At 36.2% G+C, this 15,587-nt stretch overlaps 1 pseudogene; it reads left to right on the forward strand.

Annotated features, from left to right (window-relative positions):
- Nucleotides 1-6,099: 6,099 nt before the first annotated feature.
- LOC121462074 lies at nucleotides 6,100-6,278 on the forward strand (annotated as a pseudogene).
- Nucleotides 6,279-15,587: the final 9,309 nt, after the last annotated feature.

The raw sequence follows: 15,587 nt of genomic DNA on the forward strand, positions 1-15,587 counted from the left end.
AGCTTAGGCTTTGTGTTAGCTCTTATAACTTATATTAGCCCATTACTCTTATCTATGTTAGCCAAGATTCTGGAATAATGATACTCACATCTGTAACCATGTCTAGTAATCCCTCAATTGCAATGTCATTTATATGAAATCAATTGATATTTGATAATTTTTAGAAGTCTGCAAAAATATATGTTTTCTATTTCATATTGAAGTTTTTGATTCATTCTTCATGTATATTCTACCATCCAGAACAGCACTTTTTTTTTGAAGCAGGCATTCGATTGTTTAATTTTCCTGGTGAGACATATTCTCCAGAGTTGATGGGAATGACTAGACTTTGTTTGATATGGGGGCCTGTGAGAGGCCCCACAAGGAGTTTTCAGATGGTATTGGGTTGTCTTGCCTGTCTTTTGTCCACTAACATTCATTGGTATAATGTCCGCCTTTGCCATACCTCCTACATATACCAGAAGGCTGATTCCTCCTATTCTTGCCATACTTAGAGGATACATTATTCCTAGGAATTCCTTGTCTACAGTCCCTTCTTAGATTTCCTATTCTACCACAATTAAATCATTGGCATACTGTTGATTGGCAACATCCTCATACTGTTGGAAATCACTTCTGCTATCCAATCTTCAGTACTGTAGTCAACTTTTTTAACATTCATTGTATACAAGATCCATTCATCTATGGGTGCTTATCTGACCTTTAAAGGCTCAATGATCTTCTTACATTTTAACTTGGCATTTTCAAAAAGTCAAAGATTGAATAAGTGCAAGTCTATGTTCAGGGTCAGTCATTCCCACTTGAACAGCCTTAGTTAATCTTTGTAAGAAATCAATAAAGAGTTCTCTCTGGCCCCATTTAACTCTAATAAAGGATTTAATTCTCTTTCCTAGTTCCTGAATCCTGTCCCAAGCATTTAAATCTGCTGTGCTATGTAGGGACAAGGTGTGTTCATTGTAACAAGCCTGTTCCTGAGTATCAGAGTAATGACCTTCACCAAGAATTTGATCTTGGAAATTCTCAAATCCGTTTGCTTTCCCCTGTTACTCTAAAAATTTTGCCACTTCTCTCAAATAACACTTCCAAAGAAGCTGAAGTCTATCTTCTAGGATCATTGAGACTAACTGAAGCCAATTATGTGGGATAGCCTTTGTTCTTGATACCCACATTTTCAACATTTTTCTGACAAAAGGTGAATGTAGTCCTTAAGCAACTACGGCTCATTTAATTTCTTTTAGATTGCTCATACCTATTGGTTCCCATGCATATTCTTTACTACTTTAGGGTACTTTGTGACAGATGGTCTTTCCAAGGAAATTACCAGATATGCAGTTGAAACTCTGTGTAAGTCATCCAGGATATGGCATGTACTAATGAGGCTAAATCCTGTCCTCCTATCTTCTATCCCTGCTCATCAATTTCAATAAATTACTCAATGTTTTCAGTCCTTTTACTATTGTCTTTTGTAAAGTCTGAATCTCCTTTCAATGTTCTGTTCTAATGCCCTCACTGAGGATTCTAGTGTATGAAATTTGTCCAGTAAAGATAAAGTCTTATCCTTGAAAATAATTTTGATTATGCACATATTACCTTCCTGGAGAGATATTTTATCCATTAATCTATCATAACTTTTCAGCAAATTCTGATTGTTAAATTCAACAGCACAAATTCTTCCAGATTGTTTTGTCAAAGTGATGCTATCATTCTCCATAGTATTGATCTTCTCAACTAGCTGTCCTTTATTACTCTGTAAAGACTGTATTATTTCTAAAAGTGCCTCATTCTTGGTCCTATTATTAAACCATTTTTAATGAGTTAATATGAAAAACAAAACTAATTCCTAGAATCAAATAAAGGGATGTTGCTGTGGGAGCTCCTTCTGATCCTTCAACCAATAGCCTTTAAGATACCAGACAACTTAGGCGTGGTTTCTTTTGCTTTGAAAAGCAGTGGTAGCCCTGCTCTCTCTCTCTTGCTTCCAGCTCTGCTTCTGGCTACTAGACTTTGTTCCTGGCTGCACAAAGGCTATTGTCTAGGACAGTGATCTGTAAGTTTTCCATTTAAATAAATAACCCTTTTATTAATCATAATTCCAAACTGGTGTGGGATTGTTTTGATATTTACGTCTACAAGATGTAGAAGAAAAGTTACATAATCCTTGTAGAATATCATGCACAGTATAAGCAAAATAATTATTAGATTTCTGTATAGTTATGTTAACAGTAATTTTTGTAATTTGTCGGATCTTACCGACTGTAAGGCAATTACAATGAATTGGTGTGGGTGTAATAATCATTATCAGCCAGCAGGTGTCACAGTTGCAGTCGCATGGCCTAGAAATGCTAGCAGCAGTGAGCAGCAAGTGTTGCTTACTGAGGTACTGAAGAATATGCTTTTTTTTTTTAACAAATTAAGAGCAGTTATTAAGGCAATCAAATGATTCCGAGTGTTGCGGCCCAGGATAAAGAGAAAAACCAATATTTTCCATTGCTGCAAATTGTGTCCTGTGTACACTGAGGGGATTGCAGGCAGCAGCATATGGGACAGTGTATAATGTGTGGAGCAGCAGGGTGTGGGTTGTGAGCCGCCACAGTCTGTTACATTTTTAGCACCTGCTATAGCCACAGTCAGGAGAGTTAGTGCCCAATGTGTCATCTAGCTGGTGAACTGGTCCCCAAAAGGGTGGACTAATCTCCATGTTTGGGCACCAGATGATGCCAGAAGTTACAAAATTATCCTGTGCTAGTTCAGAATTGCGTATAATAAGGGGTTATTTATTTAGGGAAGACTTACAGATCACAGTCCTCCGCATGAATGCGGAACAGGAACTGAATCTAGCAGCTGAAAGAGAGAGTTAGAAGCAAGAGAGTGAGCACACAATTTACAGCTGCATTTATAAACTTTTTTTTAAAAGGAAAATATAAATGCATATAGAATTGCACAATAAAAAACAGAACTACATGTATTTAAGCCCCGTGACTTTTAAACAAAGTCTGTTCTCTTGTAATATGCAGGAACATACCCTAAATCTGGTATTATATATTTTGTCATCCTTTACCTTTAATGGAGTCTTCATCATTTTTCATTGTCTAAATAATACAGTTGTTAAATTTGAGTTTCATCCCAATTTATGTTTCCTACCTTTATCATAAAAGAAACCCTAGTTAGAGAACATTATTCCAGAAGAGCTTATACAGAAATGAAAAAAAAAACAGAAAATAGATATAAATAAACCCTAATAAAAACTATTTTTCCTTGTTGGGACTACAGTATGTAGATTTTGAGGGCTGTGATGTAAGCTAAATGATGAAATATACTGGCTATACACATGTTTGTTTTCTTTCCTTTATCATAACTCTTGTCTTATCCCTCCTTTGTCTGTCCTGATATTATAAGAATTGTCTTTTTCTGTGAACAGTTAGGTTTGAGACAGTTTTGAAGATAGAATGTAATTTTAAGACATCATTCTTGCTGTAATCGAATGTCAACATTTGTTAGTTAAATTGTAGAAGGAAAATGAAAAGAATCCATCCTTTGAAAGACACATATTTTGGACTGTAGGAAATGGTGCATTTTCTGGTTCTTCTTCCCCATATCTCAATGATCATTCTGAACAGCATTTAGAACAACTTAAACAAATGTAATAGATATTAAACATTTACCATGTGAATCTATATGGTCTCCTATGAGTATCATCTACTAAATTAGAACACAGCAGAAGGTCAAATTATTGAGCAGTTGATCCACAATACATTTAGGATTGAATGAATCTCCATGTTATTTCAGAATATTTACAGTTATCAAGTAGACTTTAATCAGGTGCAAGATCCAGAGCTATATCAGAAAGATGCTTTTTTTTTTATTTTTTTTTTTTTTTTGGTAAAGTGGCCTTACTATTACATAAATCCTAACATGTTACTCAAGTTTGCCATCTCATTAACATAAATCTGCTTTCTTTATCTGGTTTATCTTGCACTCACTACATTAAGAAAACACAGTACCTATTAACAGTAGCATGTCTTCCATATCTTACACTTTAAGCTGGCCACAATAGAGTTCTATTGTCTCAGGCAGTATGATTTCACAGAGATCAATGCTCTCTGCTATAACTTTCTGTAATCACTATAATGTCGTTTGATATCTGTACTGTTCAAGATGGAAGCTACATATAATAATTGAACCCTTAGAATGAGAATACATGGCTGGAAAATTAAACTTAAAACTGTATTTAATTCTAATTACTTTCAATCTAGATCATTCCCATTTAAACTATATGGTAGCAACTACCATATTGCATATCACACCAGAAGATTTTGAGAAATATCAACCATTTGGGAAGATTCAATTAAAGAAATTCGTTGTAATAAATGAGAAAGGATCAATTTTGGATAATATTGTAACCTATTCTTCTTGCAGAAAATTTGTGTATCACGCTTAGACTGCATGCAAATTTGATAGCTAAAATCAGAACACAATGACACAATAAAATGAAAAGGCAATTTCAAAGGATATGTAAATGTTTTTTAAAGCCATATCAATATGAAGACAAAAATTTCTTTCAAAGGTGAAGGAGCCAAAAATCCACTGGGGGAAAGAAACAACAGCTACACAAAATTCAAGCAAAATCCTCCTCCTTTTTTGTCATTTAGCTGAAGAATAGAAGTAGAACAAAAGAGCAGAAAAGGAAAAGCATGGTTGTGCCAGGAGCTCATTGATTCATTCTGTGCAAGGATTTATTTGGACAAGGTAGTAACTACCAAAAAAAACTGACTTAAAAAGATATGAGTCAGCGGGAACCTACAATCTAAAACATTAGAGGCATTATAGACCCAGAAATCTCTGGAACTCACAAATTGGACTAATTACAGAGCTAGCGTAACAAGACAAACATTCCAAGTGATTTACTTACTATGGTCAGCGTTCTGAAGTTATTGTTCAATGCTTCTTGGTTAGGGAGGGGGGAAAAAGAAATACAAACAAAAACATCCCAGATCTCTTTATATTGTAATTCATGCATGGCAAGTTATGAATGTAAATTCTTTGACAAGAAGATGAAAACGTACCCCAGGGATGCAAATTAAATTACGCATCCCAGAAACCCTCATTTTGTATTATTGTAAAAAGTGCCCACATCTGTCATTGCTATTTAGCACAAATTTATCATGTTATTTCAGCGGTGATGGTGGGCTGTTTAGATGATAGTTATCCTCTTTCAGCAGTGCCTGCAACTTCTTTTCTCTGTGTAGGGATTCTCTTGTTAGTGTGTAGAAACATAAATGCTGTCCTTTCAATGGTGACCACACCAACATGCTTTTTTGGCTATAGTGAAGGCAACTAGTGATTTGATTGACTTGTCATTTGTTATACATTGTTGAGGTTTGTCATTGTTTGAGTCTAAGTACAAAACAACTAATTTGACTTCTTATTTATAAACTTGCATTATATGGCATGGAAGTGCATTTAAATTAGTCTCCATAACATAAAGCACAATTTCATGTGTACTTGACTTTTAAAAAATAAACAGTCTGTCAATAAATGGCCATGATTTGTGTTCAGAATTTGTTCTCAGCTCACCTTGAAGAATGAAACGAGTGACAGATACAAAGAATTAGGTACCATGGAGAGGAGGTGGCAGAATTTCTCAAAAGTCAGTCAGCCTCTTGGTGATAGATTAATTTTAAGTTTTATATTTTAAAACCAGTTTTGGTCAGTGAGAGGGCTCAAGGCATAAGGTGCTTGTTACCTAACTCTGGAAACCTTAGGGTGGTAATGGGGAACCCATGGCAAGGTGGAAGGACAGAGCTAACTCCGTAACATTGTCCTCTGACTTTCATACCCCTGTGCCATGGTATGCACACACCTCCACACACTCTCACATACATCATATAGCTATAATAACAAATTAAAAAGCTAAACCTAACATTTCCTTCTTTTTCAAACCAGAGAAAAATAGGGATAGAAAAGGAAGCACAGCTGAGTATTTAGTTGTATTTCCTGCCTATTTTATAATCCCTAGCACTAGGGGACTGAGGCAGGAGGATTTTATTTCTAATCCAGTTTGGTTATCAATAGTAAACACCTCTCTCAAAACACACACACATCGATTCTCGGCCTTTTGGCTAAGATCAAGTGTAGTATCTGTTCTTATCAGTCAACACACACACACACACACACACATACACAAACACACACACACACAGAGAAAGGAAAAACCACCAAAAGACAGTATTAGAAGATAATGCTTGGTTGTTAAAAATAGTTATGATTAATTACCTTCAATTTAAAAATATCTTTAGGTTTATTTTAATGCTGTTTAATCATTCATGTTTTCAATTCTTCTTGTTTCATTTTGCTTTGAAGACCTGGTATGTTTCCAACTATTTGATAATCTTCAGAAATATAGTTTTTACTGACTATATACTTATCAACAGAAGATGACATGGCTGGATGATTAACTCAAAGATTTAAGGATTTATCTACTTCAAGATTTCATGTTCAAAATTCCCCAATCATCATCTAAGAAAACAAGGATTAACTTAAATTGGCAAAATTTTCTTCTCTTATATAGTCTAGGTGTTCAAACTTTTTCAAAAGGAAGCTTGAATTCACTTAGAAAACTGTTTGTAAATTCTCAGATTCTTCCTCGTTGTAGGCTTCTGGGTTCACACTTAGAGCCAAGAAGTCTTAAGTATACTGGAAGCACCCAAGAAAGTTAAGTGCCAGAAGGTCAATAGCATGTTAAGAGAGTGTCTTACTAATTTTGGAGAAAAAACAGAAAGTGCTGATCTCAGAGCTTCTGAGAGAGTGGTCATGTCCTATCATTTTTTTTAGGAAACAGCTAAGAGGAGTTGCACATACTTCAAATAATCTAATCTGCCTATGCCTCAGGATAAGGAAAACTATTGTAGCTTGGGAGGATAAAGACCAAGTAAGCAAGGAATATAGAGATATAAGAGGAAGTTGATATGACCAGGTAGGTTGAAGTTGTAGAAGAAATAGAGAGACACTTTCAGTATATTCCTAAATGAAGCTGTTGTTTTTATTTTTAATTAAAATATACATACATCATTTCTTCCTTTTCCTTTCTTTTCTCCAACCTTTCCAAGTACCCCCTACTCACTTTCAATCTCATGGCCTCATTTTCTTTGAATATATATATATATATATATATATATATATATATATATGTGTGTGTGTGTGTGTGTGTGTGTGTGTGTGTGTGTATGGACACACATATAAATATATAAATTATATAAATATAATTCAATATATTCATAATATGTATTGAATTAAAATATTATTACTAATTTATATTGAACTTAAATTCTCTACTATTTCCTGGTTACTTAGTCTCACAGCAGATTTTCTGATAGTCTGCTCTTTCAGTCTTTTACATACACACACACACACACACACACACACACACACACACACATACACACACACACACACTCACATATGCAACCTGCTGAGTTTGCTTAGTGTTGCTTACATGTATATAATTTCAGGTATAACTGTGGGATATTGTATAACCCGTTATTGAGCTCATCCTTGCAGCTGTCTAATTCCCTTTCTCTCAGAAGTCATTAGTTGCCTGTGCATGTAGTTTTGTGTCTATGGATGAAGTCCTGTGAGATTTTTTTCCCTTCCACATGAACATGTCTATTGGTACAGTCATTATTCAGGTCTTGTTTAGACAATCATATTGCTGTGGTATCATGGGTATAGCTTCCCCTTCTCTGTCATTTCTTGGGGGCACAAACTCACAGCAGATTTCCTAAAACTCTTGCTTTTTCAGTCTTCCTTTTCTGCAATGTTTTCTAAGCTTTGGGCGCAGGAGTAGATTTGTAAAAGTGCCTTAATAACGAGTGATAGTAGGAGAGGCAGCATATTTGAGGCAGAAGTGTGGAAGGAAGTAGAGACAGAATGTAGTAGATGCACTGTAAGCAACAGGCTCCATAAACGTCCTGTTGATAGATGGAGCCCGTGCTGCTTTTCCATTTCTTCTGGAATGCAGCATCACAAATTTGGTGATGTAAAATGCTCGTTGAAAGTTTTGTAGGTCAGAATCTTTAAACAACTAATATTAGCCTTTGTTTGGTCTGATTTCCTTCTTGTATGCTTGGGGAAGATGCCATTTCCATGCTCTTTCCAGTATTCCTGAGCTTGTGGCGCTGTCCTTCCCTTCAAAGTCAGGACAGAATAAACTTTCTGTCTTAAGGTTATTAATACTAATCATATTATAAAATCTCTTTTGCAATCCAAGTCAGTATTGAGTTCTGAAGTAACATGTGAGGATCCCTGGAAAGTCATCGTTTTGCCTGGTACAACATACAAAGCCATGTGTAAACTGAGGCAGATGGACACAGTAAAGGCAGAAAGGCTGAGTTACTGAAAAAGTAAATTTAAGCAGAGGAACAAGTTGCTCAATTAGTCAAGCAAGACAACTTGTCCTTAGGAGATACAAGTCATCTTGCCTACAAATGCAGAAAAAGAAGTGGTTTAAGTAGAGAGCTAGGAACATTGAGTTACTGAAATGGAGGGTAAAGGTGAAAACAGGAGCCCAGAATATATTATCACTGAAAGAGCCAATGGAAGAAGAAGCATGGGAAGGGATGTTTCATATGATAAGCAGTGGTAATGATATTGGAGGGGATTAGGAAAAATTTAAAAATCTGCTGCAGATCATTTTTTATAATATTTAAGTTCCTGATAATGCCTAATAAGGAAAATATATAATGGGTCAGATCTTCGTGGTTCAGTCTGAGAAAACAGAAGCCAGCAGAGATGGGGGGATGAGAACCAGTTTAAAAGGGATCTTAGAAGTGACCAAAGAAACCAGATTTGGTGATGAGAAGACGTGTGCTCTGTCAGGCTTCATGTACTATGAGTTAAGAAAATTAAGAATGCTTTTATGAAACCAAAGCTCTAATTTTGTTATTACATTTTATATACTTTATCTATTATCATCTGGAGTACACACACGCAGATGCTTTCAAAAATACTAGAATTTTGACTACTGTTAATTACTTACCTATTCAGTTTTATAAATTTCCATATTAGTATTCTTATGGAATTGAACTCACTCTTAATTTGCTGTTTGTAAGATTATAAGGCAAGGAACATTAGCTGTCATACCTAGCATAGAGGAAATATTTAATCAGCTATTCTATTTTTATAGCAATACAAATGGAAAAACTCTCAAAATCTTTAATGTACATTTGATGAATCTACCTGACCAAAAAGTTAACTAGTTCCATTCAATAAATGATACATTTGAGACATTTCCTTTGGTTTTCACAGTAAATTGGCAAAGTAATGATTTTACATTTGGTTCTTTTCTTAATGCCTAATGGAAGTAAAATAACTTCTAGATTATTTCAAATGCTCTGAAAACATAAATAGCAGTAGTTTGCCAGCTGCAAAATTGATGCTGAAGGTACTTAAATGGCCCGTAGGATATTGAAGTCCATAATCACAGCACATTCAAGGCAATCTCTGGGCTGAAAACATGAGTGAATGTTTTAAAGTAAGAAGAACTGGAATAGCATCTCTACTTTTAAATAGTTCGTTAGATTGTAGTGCGGAGTGTATCATAAGACCATATGTTACTTGAATTATATCAGGGCAGGACTTTTCTGCTGCTCTTTTCAATTACCATAATCCCATGAAGTTTAACCGCTCTGAACTTACAAGTTAATATTCTCCTCTATATGATACATTTACACTGTCATTTTTTTTAGTGAATTATCTTTTCTATTACTCAAACAGGTAGAATAAAGATATATAACCAATTGTCAATTAAAGTTGAATTAAGTGTCTAAGAAAAATATCTTTATTTCAAATATACACTGAATCTTCTAAGAAAAATATATGTATTTCAAATACATGCTGAACCTGGGACTGTCATTTCAGCTGGGATTTTATTTATTTATTTATTTATTTATTTATTTATTTATTTATTGTTTCCATGGAGTCAAAAGTTAGAGTCAGTGAGAAAACTATTAAAGTTTAGTATCTTCTATTTCATTTTCTTAATAAAGTTTTAATCTCTCTCCTACAGGTAGAAAGCGAACAAAGCAATACTTTTATTTGGGTGAGGGAGGCTATCTGTCTGCTTCTTTGCATTTTTGCATCCTGGGTGCTCTGAAAATCATCAGGCTTGTCTCTAAGTCTTTTACATTAGGACCGTGTGTGTGTGTTTCTGAATATCTGGACCATGCATATGAGCTGTTCATTAAGTTCAATATTGGCTTTGCTCCTGTCAGTGTCATATCTTCCATTGGTTTCCTTCACCGTTTAACATTTAACATGACTTATTTATATTTTGTGTTCAGGTGTCTTGCCTGCTTGCATGTCTATGCACCATATTCTTGCAGTGCCCAAGCAGGCCAGAAGACGATGGTGTATCTTCTGGAACTAGAGTTACAGGTGGTCATTAGCTATCATGTGTATTCTGGGAACTTGCGTTTTGTGAAAGAGGAAGAAGTGAAGAAGTGAGCAATTTTTCTACTCCCTGCTTCATCTTTTAAACAAAATCTATTGTGCCTATGCTCTCTCAGAATATGAAAATATTGCTATTCAATGAAAAAATTCTTCATTAAAATTCATCATACAGAGCAATACATAATTGTCTTTTGGTTCTATCCATACATTCCTCCGATAGTCCTCTGTCAAGTATAGGTGATTAGAAGTGGAGGAAATGGTTAGTCTCACATTGTTTAGAATCTGGGGAGACTTTCTTAGTCAATACATTTCTTTCTCATGTCTTGAATTCTCTGTACATCCTTTATGTCTTTTTATCCCCTGAATTGTATTGTATCTCAGTGCATCAGGGACAAGATTCTTCCCCCACTGTCTTTTATCCTCTTATCAGATCTTGGTTTATAATATCCTCCAATCTTTATTATCCTGAATAACAACAAAATGTACATCTTTGGGGCTGGAGAGATGTACTCTTCCATAGGAACTGGGTTCAATTCCAGCACCTACATGGCAGCTTACAACTGTCTATAACCCCAGTTCTAGGACACACAACACCATCACACAAACTTACATGTAGGCATAACATCAGTGAACATAAAATAAATAAATAAATCTTTAAAAACCTACTTCTTAAACTTAACTACTTCTGTTCACTGTGGATTTATTACCTTTCCATTGAACACAAGTATAATTCTGGAAGGTAAATAACAACTGCTCTCTCAAATCTTTACCTTTTTATTAAGATGCAGTTTTTTTATGAAGGTAGTTGTTAGAACAACGGAAGTCTAATTTAAAAATATATATTTCCTCTGACATATCCCATTCCAACATTTTCTTTGGGAAGGAAGTACTTTGGTTGTGTAGAGGTACCTTACCTGGTTATCACCTGATATTCTTTGTCTTCCGAAAGAATCTCATAGCTAGCACAATTTTCCAGTGTCTTCATACTAAAAGACAAATGACATTTGACAAATTCAAAAGTTAAATTCTTGGCTACCTTAGTTAAGTTTCATGAAGCCTCTGAGCTTTTCACCATACTGTATTTGTGATACTATCTCACCAAGGCTTCCTTTATCCCCTTTCTTCTCCTCTGTCTGTCTCTCTGTCCCTTTCCGTCTCCATGCACTGATCTTACACTGTCATAAGATCACTTTGCATATGCCTATATTTTCACTTGTGTAATTCCAACAATTCTCAATATTTCTTGCCAGTTCATATATATTCTTTGGGAATTCTATATACAAACTTTCTGTTTCTACCCTGTCCAGAAGAAAACTTAAAATTCTTGACCTGAACTGTTTCAATTATTTAGTTTCTTGTCCTTTCCATGAATCCACAAGTGTATTAGAAGTGGAAATGTTGTTATATTTGTTTTAATCTTTCCAATACCTGCCCTCCCAGTCCTGCAGCCATTCAGTCACAAAGAAACATACAGAGGCTTACATTAACTATAAACGGGTTGGCCTCTGTCAACAAGTCATTAAGCACTTATATAAAGACTATGAAATTCCAGACCTCCTTCAAGCTTTCTAAAGACATTTTTAAGCTACACTATGTTTTGAGAGTGATATAAGCATTGTAAAGAGGAAAAGGACACAATTGCAATAAGAAACAAACATCAAAATGCCATTGAATGGATGACATAGTTGTCACTTAAAAGTCAGAACTGTGATATTCATGAGTTCCCTCCTTGATCCCACTTTATACTTAGCTTCTTTGTATTCATGGATTGTAGCATGGTTATCCTTTACTTTATAGCTAATATCCACTTAAAGACAGCACAGTCTCAGGGGCCTTTGAGGACCAACCTCAATGCCCCCTCAGGATTCAGAGAGGATGCTTCCTTCAGCAATCGGGAGGACTTAGAAAATCTGAGGGTGAGTGAATTCTCCATGCGTGCTCTTATGAATCAGTTTCTTTATTCTGCTGCCATAATTCTAATTCCTTTCACTTTTTTTTTCTGCCAACTTCTTCTTTTCTATTTATTTATCATAGCCTCACGACTCTCTTTTTTCCAGGACCCTTGAAGCAATAAAGAAAATACAAGTTGTCTCTCATTGGTCAAAAACACATTCTTAGAGCAAGTGATAAAGTCATTTACCATGGCAACACAAGAACCAAGGTAATAGGACTAAGCCCATGACCAGAGTGTGGAGTGTACAGTGCTCAGTGAGAAAAGTTTTGAGTCACAGACTTTTTTGTTAACAGACTGGCAAGCAAATAATTGGCATCCTCTTCTGAGTAATTTTAATTGGAGATCTGTGTGTCTCACCTTGTGCATTGCTGTGTGGTTCCAAACTTATGATCTATTTACAAAAAGCTTTTAGTCGGGTTTGAACTTGCTCTGAGGTGAAAGTGAGCTAATTGTGAATAGTTTATCTGAATAAAAAAACAATGCAAACTTTTAGTGTCTGCAGTTCTTGGAAACAAATATATCCAGTAATGAAGCACATCCCAGTTCATATTCTGTATATCAAAATTATACAGCCAAATGAAAAGTCACCTTCCTGACTATCCACAGATAGATGTGCCCCGTAGATGTAATATTTTCATGAGAGACGCACACAAGCAGTGAGAAAACACCCAAATCCATTTTTATGGCGGAAATGAAATTCTTAGGGAAGAAATGAAGTGACTCATAAGAGAAACTGCATACAGGAGCAGCTATTTCCACATCCAGGTAGGGTTACCTATTAGAGAATAACTCATCTGTTGGGATGGCCTGTTGAACACTAGTTATCATCTACTGTTTATATTATGGTCCCTAATAGAATAGACATTACTTGTAGATAAGGGGAGGGAACCTAGATATGGGCTTGTGGATGGGAACAATAGGGATCAAATCTTGAAGGAAGGATGGAGTGAGAGAATACTGGGAGAGCAAATCGGAATGAGGGGCATCTCTGGGAAAAGCTAGAAACCCAGTACAATGAAAACTCACAGGAATCTATGAGGGTGGCCCTAGTTAAGACTCTTATCAATGGGGGATACCAAGACTGAACTGATTTTCTCATGCAAGACTTCCAGTGGAGGGAATGGGTATCAACCCAATTAGAAAGCCTGCAACCTACAATTTGTACTTTCTACAAGATGTGCTGGAGTAAAGGTGGCACGGACTTCATGGGAATGGACAACCAGTGACTGATCCAGCTTGAGACCTATATCATGAGAGGGAGCCCATCCTTGACACTAACTGAAGCTGGGATAACCCAGCAACTTAGTATAGATAGAATCAAATACAACTGGAAAATATCAATGAAATGATTCCTAGTGATATATTAGTGGCTAGACCAACTGCCATCAGAGAGGCTTTATCCAGAAACTGATGGAAACAAATGCAATCAAACATTAGGTGAAGCTCAAGAAATCCTGTTGAAGCGGGGAGGAAGCATTGTAGGAGCCAGTGGATTCAAGAACACCATGGAACAAATAACCTAGGCTCATAGATGCTCACAGAGACAGAATGATTAACCAAATGACTTTCATAGTACTGACCTAGACCCTCTGCACATATGGTACAATTGTGTAGTTTTGTGTTCTTGTGAAATTACTAACTCTTTTGCCAGCTTTTGAAACAATTTCCTCCTACTGGGTTGCCTAGTCCAGCCTTATTAGGAGAGGCAATACCTAATCTTACTGCAGCATAATATTCCTGGTTGACATCCATGGGCAAACTGACCTTTTCTTAAGAGAAAAGGAGGAGTGCTTAGGAGGTGGAATAAGTGGGTGGGGAGACTGGGAAAAATGAAGGGAGTGAAAACTGTGGTAAGATGGGATGCAAAAAAGTCTGTAGATTAAAGGCTCACATCGTTAATCACAAACTTGAAAAACAGAAGCAAGAGGACTGCCATGATTTGGAGCCTGTATGGTTTCTATCGAGAGCTCTAGGGTTGCTTGTGGTACAGAATGACAACCTATTTCAACAACCAACCAACCAACCAACCAACCAACCAACCAACCAACCAATCAACCAACCAACCAACCAAACTATGTGATTTGCTGGACATTGTGTTATTTTAGTTGTCTTTTATTTCTCTTTATGGTCTTTCCTTCAGAAACACTATCATTTTATTTCATTCATAATTGCTTTCTGCCTTTAAGAAGAAAAAAATGTTCAGGAGGATGGGCAGAGACTCACATTGGAGCACCGGACAGAAATCTCAAGGTCCAAATCAGGAGCAGAAGGAGAGAGAGCACGAGCAAGGAACTCAGGACCGCGAGAGGTGCACCCACACACTGAGACAATGGGGATGTTCTATCGGGAACTCACCAAGGCCAGCTGGCCTGGGTGTGAAAAAGCCTGGGATAAAACCGGACTCGCTGAACATAGCCGACAACGAGGACTACTGAGAACTCAAGAACAATGGCAATGGGTTTTTGATCCTACTGCATGTACTGGCTTTGTGGGAGCCTAGGTAGTTTGGATGCTCACCTTACTAGACCTGGATGGAGGTGGGTGGTCCTTGGACTTTCCACAGGGCAGGCAACCCTGATTGCTCTTTGGGCTGATGAGGGAGGAAGACTTGATTGGGGGAGGGGGAGGGAAATGGGAGGCGGTGGCGGGGAAGAGACAGCAATCTTTAATAAATAAATAAATTAAAAAAAAGAAGAAAAAAATGGAATTGACTTACAGATTTATCAAGCTATTTATGATTTCATGAACAGAATAATTTTAATTCTGCTTGCATCACTGGAATTTTATGCCAACAGAGATTCAACCCCAAAGCTTGCAACTGCAAAAATTTAGTGCTTATTGTTCATTCTCTTTATTCATTTACTTATCTATCTTGGCAAAGTTCAAGTAGCTTAATTTTGCTCTTTTGCATTTGAAAATAAGGTCATTGAAGCACCACTGATTTTGAACAGTAAGAGTTTTATATATCTTTTTCCAGCCTGATTAGGTTGTATCTTGAGGTTTTTTTTTTTTTTTTTTAAAAAAAGGCTTATTCTATAACTTGCCCAGAGTAGGTTGGAATCCAGGCCATTTTCTTAAGCAATTACAGTTTAGAGATGGCCAGAGATAGTGATTCTCTATGGGGATCTTGATACTCTCCTTCACGTTTGTTATTTTCATTTGTTCCTTTGGGGTTCATTTCCTTCAT

The sequence above is a fragment of the Microtus oregoni genome, unplaced genomic scaffold (assembly GCF_018167655.1).
Source record: "Microtus oregoni isolate MIOR12 unplaced genomic scaffold, Mior012 000023F_ref0000262, whole genome shotgun sequence".
In the NCBI taxonomy this organism is placed as follows: Eukaryota; Metazoa; Chordata; class Mammalia; order Rodentia; family Cricetidae; genus Microtus; species Microtus oregoni.